General features: G+C 39.4%; 1 protein-coding gene across 1 annotated transcript in view; it reads left to right on the top strand.

Annotated features, from left to right (window-relative positions):
* The window catches only part of LOC129775578 (receptor-mediated endocytosis protein 6 homolog), a 59,754-nt gene that overhangs the window by 23,868 nt on the left and 19,601 nt on the right, over nucleotides 1-16,285 (top strand). The window lies entirely within an intron of this gene.

The raw sequence follows: 16,285 nt of genomic DNA, 5'->3' as shown, positions 1-16,285 counted from the left end.
AAAACACGTTTTTGTCACTATAGTAGTTTACGAGCAGCAGTGGTTTGAATGGAACGTGCTTTGTAGTGCGCGTCAGAAATCATTTGTGACGAAAAACACGAACAACAACGCACATGCCCATAACGCGCTCTCGGTGAAGCAATTTTTAGCCGATAAGGTCATTCCAGTGCTCGAACATGCACCGTACTCGCCAGATCTAGCTCCATGCGACTTTTTTCTATTCCCCAAGATCAAATCCGTGTTGAAAGGTACCCGATTTCAGTCCGTAGAAGAGGCGAAGGAAAAAGCGACGCGACTTTTGAACGCCATCACAAAAGAAGATTTTCAACACTGCTTCGAACAATGGAAAAAACGTATGGGAAGGTGTGTGAGGATCCAAGGGGAGTATATTGAAGGAGAGCATATATCAGAATATAACCCTTTTTCGTAACCATTCTCGTTACTTAATAGCCATACCTTGTACGTTCCTTTTTCTTTGGCACACACCTGTTAAGCCAAATTAAGCCACTGCCAAACAAGATTCACGAATTCGCATTGTATCATCCAACGGATGGGTGTATCCCAGTAAACGTGTTTTCTCTATTACTTTTAAAGTTATCCTACATAGTTTATTACGGTTACACTTGGGGTTGTTAATACCAGCACTGCATTTGTAATCCTCGCAAATCCTGGAGATCACTCATGTTGCTAAACAATGTCACACTTTTCTTGGTTGAATTCTGATGATTACGCAGAAACGAAATAATGCTATTTCCTTTCCGCCACTTTATATTTACTGCCGGTCACGACTGGTAATTTTCAAACAACTGCAGAGCCATTTAATTCATTCTTTAGGTATCTATACAATTCATTTATTATTATCATATCTATAGTGACTTACAGTGACTCTTAATAGATACCTAAATCTACAACAATTATTCGATACCTGACCGACCCATCAAGAGATTTTTGGCAGATGGCTATTGTTTGAGAGCTGTCGTTGCTCTCTGAATTGAAACATATTGTATTCGACTACAAATACAAGTAGGAAACCATATCTTAGCATCCAAGGGTCGCCATCAATCCATTTCTACCTGTTATTGATTTTTTGTCTATAACTGTACACAAAACAGGAAGTGGGTTATATCTATGGTATAACCGCAAGGGTGACGTAGGACTATCGTTGATTTAGAGATCATTTGTATGAAGTTGAATCTGAATTCATTCTGAATGAATGAATATTTGGAGAACTTCGAAAACGAGAGCGTTACGTTGGAGGCACAAGGTTTTATGCATCCAATATTGGATACGGAAATATCCTACTGATGGGGAAGAATAATCTTCAGAAGCTATCCTGTTGATTGCGATTGATTGAAAAACCCCAAAACCAAATGTATTTGGTCACAGTGTTACATGGATAGAAAACATTCAATTAAACTCTTTCACATGAATATATTTTGAAAATTCCCAAAGGAACTGGCAGATTATTTTCCAGCAATGATTAGATCTTTCCGGAACTTTCTCGATGCTGAATGGCATCCTAACGGAAAGAGTTCTGCGCGTGTATGTGTCGATCCTTCGCCGTCCACCTCCTCCAGCACGTTAGGCAACGATGTTGTCTTGTCGATGTCCTCACGAAAAATGAATGTGTCTCACCACCAGAATATCGCTTAAGTATGCTTTTTGTGTGTGATTGAATCGAGAGAAGGTGTGGTTTACGATGGCAATTTGGAAGGCAAACTAGAGGGGAATGAACTCTCTGAGCTCGGAACTTTCGGCGACTGAGCAATAATCGATTGCGGGCGCATACAATATTGGATACGGAAATATCCTACTGATGGGGAAGAATAATCTTCTGAAGCTATCCTGTTAATTGCGATTGATTGAAAAACCACAAAACCAAATGTATTTGGTCACAGTGTTACATGGATAGAAAACATTCAATTAAACTCTTTCACATGAATATATTTTGAAAATTCCCAGAGGAACTGGCAGATTATTTTCAGTAACGATTAGATATTTCCATATTTTCCTCGATACTGGAAGCCCACCAGTGGTTAATGCCAACTCGATAACCACCTGTTAATAGCACTTGATTGAAACATATTTGGTCACAGTGTTACATGGATAGAAAACATTCAATTAAACTCTTTCACATGAATATATTTAGAAAATTCCCAAAGGAACTGGCAGATTATTTTCCAGCAATGATTAGATCTTTCCGGAACTTTCTCGATGCTGAATGGCATCCTAACGGAAAGAGTTCTGCGCGTGTATGTGTCGATCCTTCGCCGTCCACCTCCTCCAGCACGTTAGGCAACGATGTTGTCTTGTCGATGTCCTCACGAAAAATGAATGTGTCTCACCACCAGAATATCGCTTAAGTATGCTTTTTGTGTGTGATTGAATCGAGAGAAGGTGTGGTTTACGATGGCAATTTGGAAGGCAAACTAGAGGGGAATGAACTCTCTGAGCTCGGAACTTTCGGCGACTGAGCAATAATCGATTGCGGGCGCATACAATATTGGATACGGAAATATCCTACTGATGGGGAAGAATAATCTTCTGAAGCTATCCTGTTAATTGCGATTGATTGAAAAACCACAAAACCAAATGTATTTGGTCACAGTGTTACATGGATAGAAAACATTCAATTAAACTCTTTCACATGAATATATTTTGAAAATTCCCAAAGGAACTGGCAGATTATTTTCAGTAACGATTAGATATTTCCACATTTTCCTCGATACTGGAAGCCCACCAGTGGTTAATGCCAACTCGATAACCACCTGTTAATAGCACTTGATTGAAACATATTTGGTCACAGTGTAACATGGATAGAAAACATTCAATTAAACTCTTTCACATGAATATATTTTGAAAATTCCCAGAGGAACTGGCAGATTATTTTCAGTAACGATTAGATATTTCCACATTTTCCTCGATACTGGAAGCCCACCAGTGGTTAATGCCAACTCGATAACCACCTGTTAATAGCCGCGCGTGTATGTGTGTGTAGCGATGTCTTCCCAGGGAACCGTTTGTGGCATCACTCTCCTCCTGATAGATTCCCTTCTGGCCTAGGGTGCACAAACAGGCTCTTGGTGACACCGTTCATCCGCGCTTTCATGATAAATAAAGAGCTTCATCGCAACAGCGACAACATGCTCCAATCGCTGTTCATTTAGAACTGAGTGGATTTCGGAGCGCCGCTCGCTTATATACCGATTGGTGATTTCAATGGCCTGTTTTAAAGCAATTTTAAGACTATTAAAACAAGTTTTTGGATCAAAAAGTAACAAGTATATAACGCGTAGACATTTTATCTTTCGAATGAAGTGTTTATCATACAATTTCGTTCAGTTGTTTAGGAGCTATTAACGCTCAAAATCTCGGTCTCCGGCGTAACGCTTTCGTTTTCGAAACTTACACCCCGGTATAGAAATGAAAGACGTAGTCCTACGTCAAAAAAACAGGAAGTGGGTTATATCTATGGTATAACCGCAAGGGTGACGTAGGACTATCGTTGATTTAGAGATCATTTGTATAAAGTTGAATCTGAATTCATTCTGAATGAATGAATATTTGGAGAACTTCGAAAACGAGAGCGTTACGTTGGAGGCACAAGGTTTTATGCATCCAATATTGGATACGGAAATATCCTACTGATGGGGAAGAATAATCTTCAGAAGCTATCCTGTTGATTGCGATTGATTGAAAAACCACAAAACCAAATGTATTTGGTCACAGTGTTACATGGATAGAAAACATTCAATTAAACTCTTTCACATGAATATATTTTGAAAATTCCCAAAGGAACTGGCAGATTATTTTCAGTAACGATTAGATATTTCCACATTTTCCTCGATACTTGGAATGCCAACTCGATAACCACCTGTTAATAGCACTTGATTGAAACATATTTGGTCACAGTGTTACATGGATAGAAAACATTCAATTAAATTCTTTCACATGAATATATTTTGAAAATTCCCAAAGGAACTGGCAGATTATTTTCAGTAACGATTAGATATTTCCACATTTTCCTCGATACTGGAAGCCCACCAGTGGTTAATGCCAACTCGATAACCACCTGTTAATAGCACTTGATTGACACATATTTGGTCACAGTGTTACATGGATAGAAAACATTCAATTAAACTCTTTCATATGAATATATTTTGAAAATTCCCAGAGGAACTGGCAGATTATTTTCAGTAACGATTAGTTATTTCCACATTTTCCTCGATACTGGAAGCCCACCAGTGGTTAATACCAACTCGATAACCACCTGTTAATAGCACTTGATTGAAACATATTTGGTCACAGTATTACATGGATAGAAAACATTCAATTAAACTCTTTCACATGAATATATTTTGAAAATTCCCAAAGGAACTGGCAGATTATTTTCCAGCAATGATTAGATCTTTCCGGAACTTTCTCGATGCTGAATGGCATCCTAACGGAAAGAGTTCTGCGCGTGTATGTGTCGATCCTTCACCAGCACGTTAGGCAACGATATTGTCTTGTCGATGTCCTCACGAAAAATGAATGTGTCTCACCACCAGAATATCGCTTAAGTATGCTTTTTGTGTGTGATTGAATCGAGAGAAGGTGTGGTTTACAATGGCAATTTGGAAGGCAAACTAGAGGGGAATGAACTCTCTGAGCTCGGAACTTTCGGCGACTGAGCAATAATCGATTGCGGGCGCATACAATATTGGATACGGAAATATCCTACTGATGGGGAAGAATAATCTTCTGAAGCTATCCTGTTAATTGCGATTGATTGAAAAACCACAAAACCAAATGTATTTGGTCACAGTGTTACATGGATAGAAAACATTCAATTAAACTCTTTCACATGAATATATTTTGAAAATTCCCAAAGGAACTGGCAGATTATTTTCAGTAACGATTAGATATTTCCACATTTTCCTCGATACTGGAAGCCCACCAGTGGTTAATGCCAACTCGATAACCACCTGTTAATAGCACTTGATTGAAACATATTTGGTCACAGTGTTACATGGATAGAAAACATTCAATTAAACTCTTTCACATGAATATATTTTGAAAATTCCCAAAGGAACTGGCAGATTATTTTCCAGCAATGATTAGATCTTTCCGGAACTTTCTCGATGCTGAATGGCATCCTAACGGAAAGAGTTCTGCGCGTGTATGTGTCGATCCCTCGCCGTCCAGCTCGTCCAGCAACGATGTTGTCCAGTCGGTGTCCACACAAAGAATGATCGTTACTGCAGCGGAGCGGGGATTTTTAAGCTGACTGGCTGGCTCGAGAATTACGCATGTGTGATACTGCGACTAATGTTTCGTTCATTTTTTTTCTTTTTCCTTTCCAATCGTGCTTCATTCTATTTCGCTGCTGCTCTGGTTGCCCGTTTTGGTCGGTACGATTTGAGGAGCACAAAATGGACCAATCAAAAATGGGCACATAGGGCATTTGGACAATGCTTGATATTTAACAATTATTCAATTATTTATCTCAAGAAAAATGAAATGTTATTCGTTATGATAGATGCGTAGATATATTTCCTATCGATTGATGCAAAAACCTTCGCGATCTATTGAGAAATGCTCGAGTTATAAGCGTTCCAAATCTTGCATTTTTTCCTACTTGTTCAGTGCCTAGATTTCCATTTCACCCCCTATATCTTCCGGTTAGACGTAGTCCTACGTCAAAAAATTTTTTGGAGTAAATATCTTGAAAAAGTTTTTGTTAGAAATCCTTTTTTGCCTTAAATATGCACAAGTTGCGATATATGGAAGAATTAAAGGGGCAAATATGTATTTACCATTTATCTGCCATTTCATCAAAATTTGAGATGACCATTTTGAGAGAATCGACTTTTAGTTTTTCAAATCGTTTTTTTTCAGTGTAGAATTTCAAAAAAATATTTTTAAATTATAAAAAATATTTTTAGATTATTTTCTTAAAACTCTTCCATAGATCACTTTTTTGTAGGACCATTTTCCATTTTCGAGTAAAAAATTTTAATAAAAAAAATTGATGGGTCTGGGCCTAGGGGCACGGACGGGATTTTGACATAAGACTATGATTGTGTGTAGTAATTGCATTTGATTTGAGTTTTTTCGTTGTTCGAAATCTGTATTTTTACTCTTTTGATAATCAAATGAAGTCCTGAAAAATATCCTTTCGAACTTCTTTTTTGAATTAACTAATTGCATTTTTACATAATCAAACAGGAGGCGATCTGGCGTAGTGGTAACATCCATGCCTCTCACGCTAAAGGTCACGAGTTCAATTCTCACTCCCGACATTCTTCCAAAAATGGAAGTAAAAAGTGACGAACCAGCCAAATGAGTTGAAAGTCACTATAATACAGATAAAAAAAAAACATAACCGAACAACATGCTCGATATAATAATATCCTGGACCACAATTACATAAATTGTTAGTAGCAAGACGTACACGATAAAACGTGAATTGAGAACGAATTGATTGCACAACAACCTAAACTTCAATCTAATAAAACCTTAGTCAACGTTTAACCTTTTGGGCCAAGCTCCGTCAAATCTTTGGGGAGAATAGAGTGAAACCATCCAGTATCATATTCAAGATTATTCCTAGATCATCCCTCCATTGATTCTGCCAACTGATAAATGCCTATTATAGGCAAATTGAGAAAAATTCATAATACATATCTAATCACATTGTGAGCTAACGCCAAATTGTAGGTAAAAAGATTGCTCGTTGCGTTGTGGGGAAAACGAGTGGTTAGTAGAATCGAAATAATATACCCATTTTAAACGTCAAATTGTTAACTTATTTTTACTTTATTCACTGTTCATGTCTTAAGCAAAAAAAAAATGCTGGATAAATTCCCTGTCTAATGGTATATAACAGAACGTATGTCACAATAACGATTTTGAGTAATATGCGTTTGAATACTCTCAATTAATCGTTACATTTTTCGTAGTGTTACCCTCCTATACAGAATTCAAAGACATAGTCCTAAAACTAGCTGACCAGGCAAACGTTGTTCTACCTTATAAATTATTCTTAATCAATATGTTGGGTGTTAAATAAAACATAACTAATGTATTAAGTAAGTGTGTTTGAATGTTTTAACGATCTATAAAATTAATCGAATATGATCGATAAAGAAGAACGAATGAAATGATTTGAACAGATGTTTATTTGTTCAATGTATTTCATTAACCCATTTTGTGCCAAGCGTTCGAAAAATCGAACAGTAACTTTGATAATTTTTCATGCCTTTGAAAGGCAAATGATAATGTTTTTGCACCAAAAGATAGTTTAATTTATTAGCTACCACTTACCATCAATTTTATTCAATTTTGTATATTTTATTTTTGTATATTTGTATTTGTATATTGGGCAGTAAATTCGATTTAAAGCAAGTATGTCTGGAAGGTGTTTGATATTTCGATAAAAAAAATAACCCAATAAAATACAAAAATATTTAAACTCTTCTACAGTATAACATTGATAAAAGAACATAAATTGTGATGTACGGCAAAAACCATATGTTGAACCCCCTACAGAAAAATAATAGCCGCGGAAATTGAATGTTCGAAAAATCGAACGTTAGCCATAACGAACTTTTTTTCCTGCTGAATCAATACCAATACTTCTGATGTCCGCAGCGCATTTTAGTTTGTTTACTTTGGAAGACGGAAGGTTTTTTCATGTATTTCAGCATTTTCAATTGTGAATGTTTTTTTTTTATTAAATCGTTTATTTTTACAGGCTCAGTTACATAAGTTTAAAGGAGCCAAACTCCTGACTGTATTGTTACAAGTATATATAAACATTTTTCCTTAATTCTAATGTTAATGGTGTAGAAAACCGATTACTCGCGGTCTACTCGAGTTTAGAAGGGTGACATATTTTCTTCAGGAAAAGGAAGGGATAAAAGGATATGTTGACAATGTTCACTCTCACATTCACACTCACATTCATTACACTCAATTCTTAAGCCTATCTTATATCTAATATGTTTTTACATTTCACCTTATTCTATTGTTAATAAGAAGGGATTTGATTTCTCGCGAAGGAAAAGGAAAAGGAGAATATAAGGATATAAGGACAATCAGACACGAAGATCGATAACTTTTAGGAAGACATATATTTGGGACATGTAATCAAGGTCTAAACCAACCGGCACATTGGGCTGCCTTCCTCTAGCCCGAAGAGAGTTTTCTAAATTCGATCTGGCAACAAGATACTCCTCGCACGACCAAACAACGTGTTCGACGTCGTGGTAACCTTGGCCGCAGGCACAGATATTGCTGTCGGCAAGATCAAAACGAAAGAGTAGCGCGTTTAACGAACAGTGATTGGACATGAGTCGGGAGAAGGTGCGAATAAAGTCCCGACTCAAGTCCAGACTTTTGAACCATGGTTTGAGGCTAACCTTAGGGATAATTGAGTGGAGCCACCGGCCCAATTCATCTTCGTTCCATTTGCGTTGCCAGTTAACGATGGTATTTTTACGAACTAAAGAATAAAATTCATTGAAGGCGATTTGACGCTGATAAATTTCGCCTTCAATTGCACCTACCTTTGCTAATTAGTCAGCCCTCTCATTACCCGGAATTGAGCAATGTGAAGGGACCCAGACAAAGGTAATGACATAACAGCGTTTGGTTAAAGCACTCAAAATTTCTCGTATTCTCTCAAGGAAGTACGGCGAGTGCTTTTCCGGCCTCACTGAACGGATAGCTTCGACAGAGCTCAGACTATCCGTTACAATGTAATAGTGTTCAACAGGTCGTGAGGCGACGCTGTCCAGCGCCCAGTGTATTGCTGCCAATTCAGCAATATACACTGAGCAAGGATACTGAAGACTGTGTGAGGTGCTAAAAAAATTGTTGAACACTCCGAATCCTGTGGACTCATTCATAGAGGACCCATCAGTAAAGTACATATTATCACAATTGACACGCCCATACTTTGCTTCGAAAATCGTAGGAACGATCCCCGATCGATGATAATCTGGAATTCCATGGATATCCTGCTTCATGGACAGATCAAAATGTACAGAGGAATTGATGTAGTCAGGAAAACAAACACGGTTGGGAATATACGAAGAAAGATCAACCTGCATGGAGACGAATTCATGATATGAGCTCATGAATCCAGAATGAAAATTTAGCTCGATCAGCTGCTCAAAATTTCCGATCACCAATGGGTTCATAACCTTACACCGGATGAGGAACCGAAGAGATAATAAATTGAAGCGATCTTTTAGTGGGAGTAGGCCTGCCAAAACCTCGAGACTCATGGTATGCGTTGAGGGCATACATCGCAAAATTTTGCACGGAAGGTATGTCCCGATTCCGTTCCTGTACAAAAAATTGTTCGAGATATACCACAAGATAGGTGCGATCTTGATCCCGAGTTTTCGATGGTAGAATTCTCTCTTGCTCTCCTTTCATGTAACAATTCTGCGCCGGGATCGGATAGAATTAAGTTCAACTTGCTGAAAAACCTCCCTGATGTGGCGAAACATCGCTTGTTGAATTTATTCAATCGGTTTATGGAGCATAATATTGTTCCAGATGATTGGAGACAAGTACGAGTTATAGCTATTCAAAAACCCGGAAAGCCGCGTCCGACTTCAATTCGTACCGCCCAATAGCAATGCTGTCTTGTATACGGAAATTGTTGGAGAAAATGATCTTGTTTCGGAGACAAAGATACTGAATTCGCTCGAGTTTAATGAGGTGTGTTTTGGCAGCTGATTGAAAACAGAAACTGCCATACTCCATCACTGAGAGAATAGTTGTTCGACACAACATTATAAGATCTTCGGGATGGGCTCCCCACCAGGTGCCGGTAATTGTACGGAGAAAGTTTATTCTTTGTTGGCATTTTTTACTCAGATACCTAATATGGGCCCCCCAAGTACATTTGGAGTCGAACCAGACCCCAAGATACTTGAATGACATAGCATGAGTGATCGGTTTACCCAAAAGTTGAAGCTTTTGTTTTGCTGGTCTATGCTTCCTAGAAAAAACCACCATCTCTGTTTTCTCCGTGGAGAATTCGATCCCTAGCCCAGTGGCCCAGGTTGAAAAATTGTTCAAGGTATCTTGTAAGGGTTCTTGCAGGTCGGATTCGTTTGATCCTACGACAGACACCACTCCATCATCTGCAAGTTGTCTTAGGCTGCAATTTTGTGTAAGGCAATTGTCAATGTCGCTTACATAGAAGTTGTACAAAAGGGGGCTTAAACATGAGCCCTGGGGGAGTCCCATGTAAGAGACCCGACTTACTGCCGAATCTCCGTGAGAAAAGTTCAAATGTTTCTCACAAAGCAAGTTATATAACATATTATTCAATAGAGGCGGCAGACCCCGAGATTGTAATTTGTCTGACAAAACCTCTATTGAAACAGAATCAAAGGCCCCCTTTATGTCCAAGAATACTGAAGCCATTTGTTTTTTTTCGGCGTAAGCCATTTGAATTTCTGAAGAAAGCAACGCAAGACAATCATTCGTCCCCTTGCCCCTGCGGAACCCATATTGTGTATCTGAGAGTAAGCCATTCGTTCCAACCCAACGATCAAGGCGAAACAAGATCATTTTCTCCAACAATTTCCGTATACAAGACAGCATTGCTATTGGGCGGTACGAATTGAAGTCGGACGCGGGCTTTCCGGGTTTTTGAATAGCTATAACTCGTACTTGTCTCCATTCATCTGGAACAATATTATGCTCCATAAACCGATTGAATAAATTCAACAAGCGATGTTTCGCCACATCAGGGAGGTTTTTCAGCAAGTTGAACTTAATTCTATCCGATCCCGGCGCAGAATTGTTACATGAAAGGAGAGCAAGAGAGAATTCTACCATCGAAAACTCGGGATCAAGATCGCACCTATCTTGTGGTATATCTCGAACAATTTTTTGTACAGGAACGGAATCGGGACATACCTTCCGTGCAAAATTTAAAATCCATCGATGTGAATATTCCTCGCTTTCATTCGTTGAAGAGCGATTTCTCATGTTTCGAGCCACTTTCTATAATTTTTTCATTGGCGTTTCTCGTGACAGACCTCCCACGAAATTTCGCCAATAAGCACGTTTTTTCCCTTTGATCAAGTTTTTAAATTGATTTTCAAGGGATAAATACGTTTGAAAATTCTCAATGGTTCCACTTTTCCGAAAAGCTTTAAATGCATTCGATTTATCCTGATAAAGCTTGGAACATTGGCTATCCCACCATGGATTGGGAGGCCTTCGACGAATAGTGGAACCTGGGATGGGTTTCGTTTGAGCGCGAACCGCGCTGTCATAGATCAAACGAGAAAGGAAGTTAGACTCCTCCAATGGAGGTAAACCATCTCTGGAATTGATGGCTAGAGCAATCGCGTCCGCATATTTTTTCCAGTCAATGTGTCTTGTGAGGTCATATGCCATGTTTATAGATTCAGAAGAATTCGACCCAATGGTGATGGAAATTTCGATTGGCAAGTGATCACTACCGTTGGGATCCTGGATTACATTCCACTTGCAATCTAACGATAGTGAATTCGAGCAAAGCGAGAGGTCAAGAGCACTTGGGTTAGCAGGAGGTTTAGGTACACATGTTGTTTCCCCAATGTTCAAAACGGTCATATTGAAGCTGTTACAAAGGTCATATATCAACGATGAACGATTGTCGTCGTACTGTTCCCCCCAGGCAGTTCCGTGAGAGTTGAAGTCTCCCAAGATCAATCGTGGCTCAGGAAGGAGTGAGCACATGTCAACAAGTTGCTTGCGGCTAACCGCAGCTCTCGGAGGCCAATACAAGCTGACTATACAAAGGTCTTTGCCTCTGATGTTTGCATGACAGGCAACAGCTTCGATCCCTCCAATCAATTCTAAAAAAAGAGTGACACTTATTGATCCCCAATAGTACCCCTCCGTATCTGTCATCGCGGTCCAAGCGTATTATATTAAAATCGTGGAAAGAGAGATCATTTTGAGAAGAGAGCCAGGTTTCGGACAGTGCAAAAACATCACAGTTGACTTTATGAATTAGAAATTTGAATTGATACATTTAGGGATAAGACTACGACAATTCCACTGTAAAACAGTGATATCTCCGACCTCTCTATTTAAATTAGACATCAAGAGAGATAATCATTGCAAGGAGGGGCCATGTTTGCATCAATTGTTGCAAAATTGTCTTCAATACTGGAAGCATTGAGATGACAATGGTTCTGATGGAGTCGGAAACATTAAAACACTTGAAGATTTGATCCAAAAGGTCAGACAACTTTATAAATCCCGATTGGGAAGTTTAGCTGGACGGAAAAATAGGGACAGTTGGGGTTTTTGATGTCCCCTCGAGTGCTGGGTCGTTCGAAGATGAACTATTCCCACGGAAACCAGGAGGAACCTGATTTTGCTTGTCCGCTGCACTCGATTTTTTAGGCAAGCTAACAGGGGGTATCACCGGAGGGACTTGTCCTTGAACTTTGGGAGTGGTCACATTTTTGCGCCGGGGATTCCCTTTGGAAATAACCGTTGTGCCCCCGCTAGCTGTGTCCGCTTCTATTTCGTCAACTGGCAACGTAGCGAAAACATTATGTGTGTTGATTGGTTGTTGCTCTTGAGCCAGTGGAGAAGCGCCCTTCAAAATTTCCGCAAAAGTGCGCTTCGAGCGTTCCTTCAAAGAGCGCTTCTGTTTATCCCAGCGACTCTTGTAAGTTTCACAAGCTGAGAGCTCATGTGGGAATCCCCCGCAATATGGACATTTATGCTCAGTCGCACTGCAGGATTTCCCCTCATGTTGCTCTCCGCAAGTGGCACAGCGCTCCTTGTTGGCGCAATAATCTGCTGTATGACCAACTGACTTGCATTTGTTGCAAGTCATGGGCTTTGGCACGAAGAGTCGCACTGGAAGCCTTAATTTATCCACCATAACGTAGTCAGGGAGGGCGGAACCAGCAAAAGTTACTCGAAACGAGTCGGACGGCGTGAATTTTTTTTCTTCCCCATTCTGGGAAACTTTTCCTAGTTGCTGGCAGTCCAAAATTTTAATTTGCTTCAAAGGGAGCTGTTTAAATCTGCCATCTCCCTCTTTTATTATTTCGCTCGTCAGACCCGTTTCTGTAATCACCCCCGCAATTTCTACGTTATGGCAGGGTACATATACGCGATATTCTATTACAAAACGATTGTCGACAACAATATCGTTAGCGTGCTTCCGATTAGCCACGACAACACGCAGTTTGTTCGGTCTAACCTTTCTAATTTCGACCACGGAGGAATAATATCTTGCCAGATCTTTAGAAATTTGAATGACATTTAGAGATTTTCCTTTTGGTTTGGGCCGGAAGAAAACAACCCATGGGCCAGATCCAGGTGAATCTTCTGGATAGACCTTGACACGAGGAGAGGAAACAACTGAGGGGGAGGACGAGGTCGATTGTTGAGCGGGATCAGGAACAGTAGGGCTGGGTGGCAAGTTCGGGAGTTGATCGGAAGCGGGAGCAGGAGATTGAGGGGGTGAAGAGGAAAGGTTTGCAAATTTTCTTGAGGGGGGCTTGTTTAGGTAACTTAACTCTCCCTCTAAAGAGACATCCGAGGGGGGAACGCGTTTAAGCGACTTTCCAGCTCCCGTAGATATGGAGGGGTAGACAGTGGATTCAATCTCCATGTCAACGGTTCCTTCTTCATCTGCCATTTAAAGTGGCAGATGTACACTTTTTAGTTAATTTTTCAATTTTTTGATTGTTTTTTCTTTCTTAACCTAATAAACTTAACCTAATAAAATTATTGATACTTATAATGCACACCACACCAGTGCGGATAATCTCCAACGCGTATCAATCCTTCGGTGCAGCTGAACCGGTGTATCGCACCACAGCACGATAATGGTGTCGATGACGAGAGGCGATAAATTCACCAGCACACAGCACACAGCGCCCGCGCTGCAGGCCTTCTTCCTCCTGCTTTTGTGTCCGCTTCAATGCAATCCAGTTACAATCTAGGGAATACCGTTTTTGCGCACAATCACTTGACCAGTCACGAGAATAACGGTATCACTTCAACGATACACGATCACGAAATATATGCGTCCGGCGGCTTCGAACTTAGGAAGACGAATGAATTGTGAATGTTTGTTAGTATTAATTAACTCAGCAAATATTATCGAAAAATTGCATTTATGTCCGTGATAACCTTAGGTGATGGCGATCCGTAGAATTTCGTGTGTAGAGGAGTTGGAGGAAATCAGTACGTGAAAAAATGATTCTAATGAGATTGCTGGGTGAATATTCTTCCACCGGTTTAGGTGGATGCTCTCATCGATGAATGATGAATCTTTTCTACAGAATAATAACCTCCCAACCCTCTAGCCATTAATTTTCGCAGCGTATTTGTACTTTGAAAATTTTTTAAAATGTTCGATTTTTCGGGAAATGGATAATCGGAAACAAAAACTTGTTAAGCATTGACATTTCTCCACGGCCAACAATGAAAATGAAAGCAATAGCTTTCGTTTGAGAGAAAAACTCAGTTGTTAATAATTTAAAACTACATGAAATAAGGAAAGTCACATCTCACCATAGATGGATTAATTCTGGTATATACTTAGAGACTTTCATTTCTCTGTGCTTGTTTTGGAATTTAAAATTAATGCATTTATGAATGCCACAATTAGCGACTCGAAGCGATCTTCAGTTCGCAGTATGTTTGTTATTGCAAGAAAAAATGTGGGCTTCGGCCAATGTTTGATTTTTTAACAGTTATTTCCCGGAAAATGGAAGTTGGAATAAAAATAATTCTGTCTCGTTGGTGGAAAATACGCTCTTGTCATTTTCAAGATGGACGGATAAATTTATAGCTTATATGTTCATTAATTGTGAAACCAACGGTACGCCTTCAATGGAGTTCATACACTGCGTTTCGCAACTGTAGAATCACATTCACTGTTTCAGGATAACTTCTTTGATGAAAATAAATCCAACTTGAATAGAATGTCTTCATACTGGAAGGTCCTACTTGCCATGTAATTTTTCAAGTCGTAGCTTTGCAGGCGGCAGTTTGATGGTATGAGGAAAATATTTACAAAACGGCCTGGTTCAGATAGCTTTTCATCAACACCAATTTACAGAAAGAAGTGCAATGAAGATTGGCAAACCCGAAAGCAATTTTGAATTGTTGAAATCTGAATGAAAATAATCACTCGCTGTTGTTTATATACATAGAAGACAGCCCTGATCCAAACTTAGCTTATTTTTCTATAAATTTCCTCGCATTTGGTACAAGGAAATTTAGGTGCAACTTTATCCATAATATAAAATAATCATCCGACACAATTTTCGTTCAAGATTTTTCTTCGCTTGTAGAAAACGTGTTACTTTTTTACATAGAACACATATTTGATATGTAGAGCTTATTTTTGTTTTAAAAGCGTTTTTCCCACCCGAATATCCATTACCATTTTTGCTTGACTGAAATGGAACATGGAGCTCAATGTTGTCAAAGTCGTATTGCGTGGCAATGCTGTCACATTTGCACAACTCGATTGAACTTGAGTCGAACGGATTGAAAAATAAAAAATGCAATTCGTGACTAGATCGGTTTCCAGAATACGGGTGAATAGTTGATCAGTTGACAGATCTGGAATTTCTGAGGAAATTAAACTCACAAATTAAACTTAAACTCACTTCTTCCACTCAACCGAATACATTCAGCAATAGTTGGGACCAAATTCGATCAGACTGAACACACGCGCTGTAATGTGATGACAACAGCGTGATTGTGATTTTATAATTCGACCAAGTATGTTTTGCAGTATTTCAATAATCCATTGTGTTCACACAAGGCTTCCAGCTATCCCTATCCGATCTATAAACTTTTACTTAGTCGCGGCAATACATACACACACTCTTTACAGATACACGGGTCAAAGGTTGTGCAGTCCACTGATGATTCAACAATAGCCAAAGGTTGTACCGCTCATGACAACTCTACACGAGCTGATGATTGCGCCGGCTAGTGACCATTCTATCTTGGATTCCTCGAGAAGACGCACCACGCTAGATATGGGGTACAGACTAGGGGGGCGTTGCTGATTAATGGTCAGCTGCATCCCAATAGGAAGTATCCCGTGTCGGGCACAGGTACAGATCATTGAAGACAGCAACATCACAATTACGAAAACACTTGTAATACTAACCTCGAGCCAACCGCGAGTAATCGGTTACATATTACTAACATAGTTATAAGGCAAACATTGTCGAAATATTGAACTCCCGGCCCCGTCAGGTTGACACCACATGAGCCTTAATAAAAA

This window comes from Toxorhynchites rutilus, chromosome 3 (genome assembly GCF_029784135.1).
Source record: "Toxorhynchites rutilus septentrionalis strain SRP chromosome 3, ASM2978413v1, whole genome shotgun sequence".
NCBI lineage: Eukaryota > Metazoa > Arthropoda > Insecta > Diptera > Culicidae > Toxorhynchites > Toxorhynchites rutilus.
The sequence above is the reverse complement of the archived record's forward strand: the minus strand, read 5'-3'. Positions and strand labels throughout refer to the sequence as shown.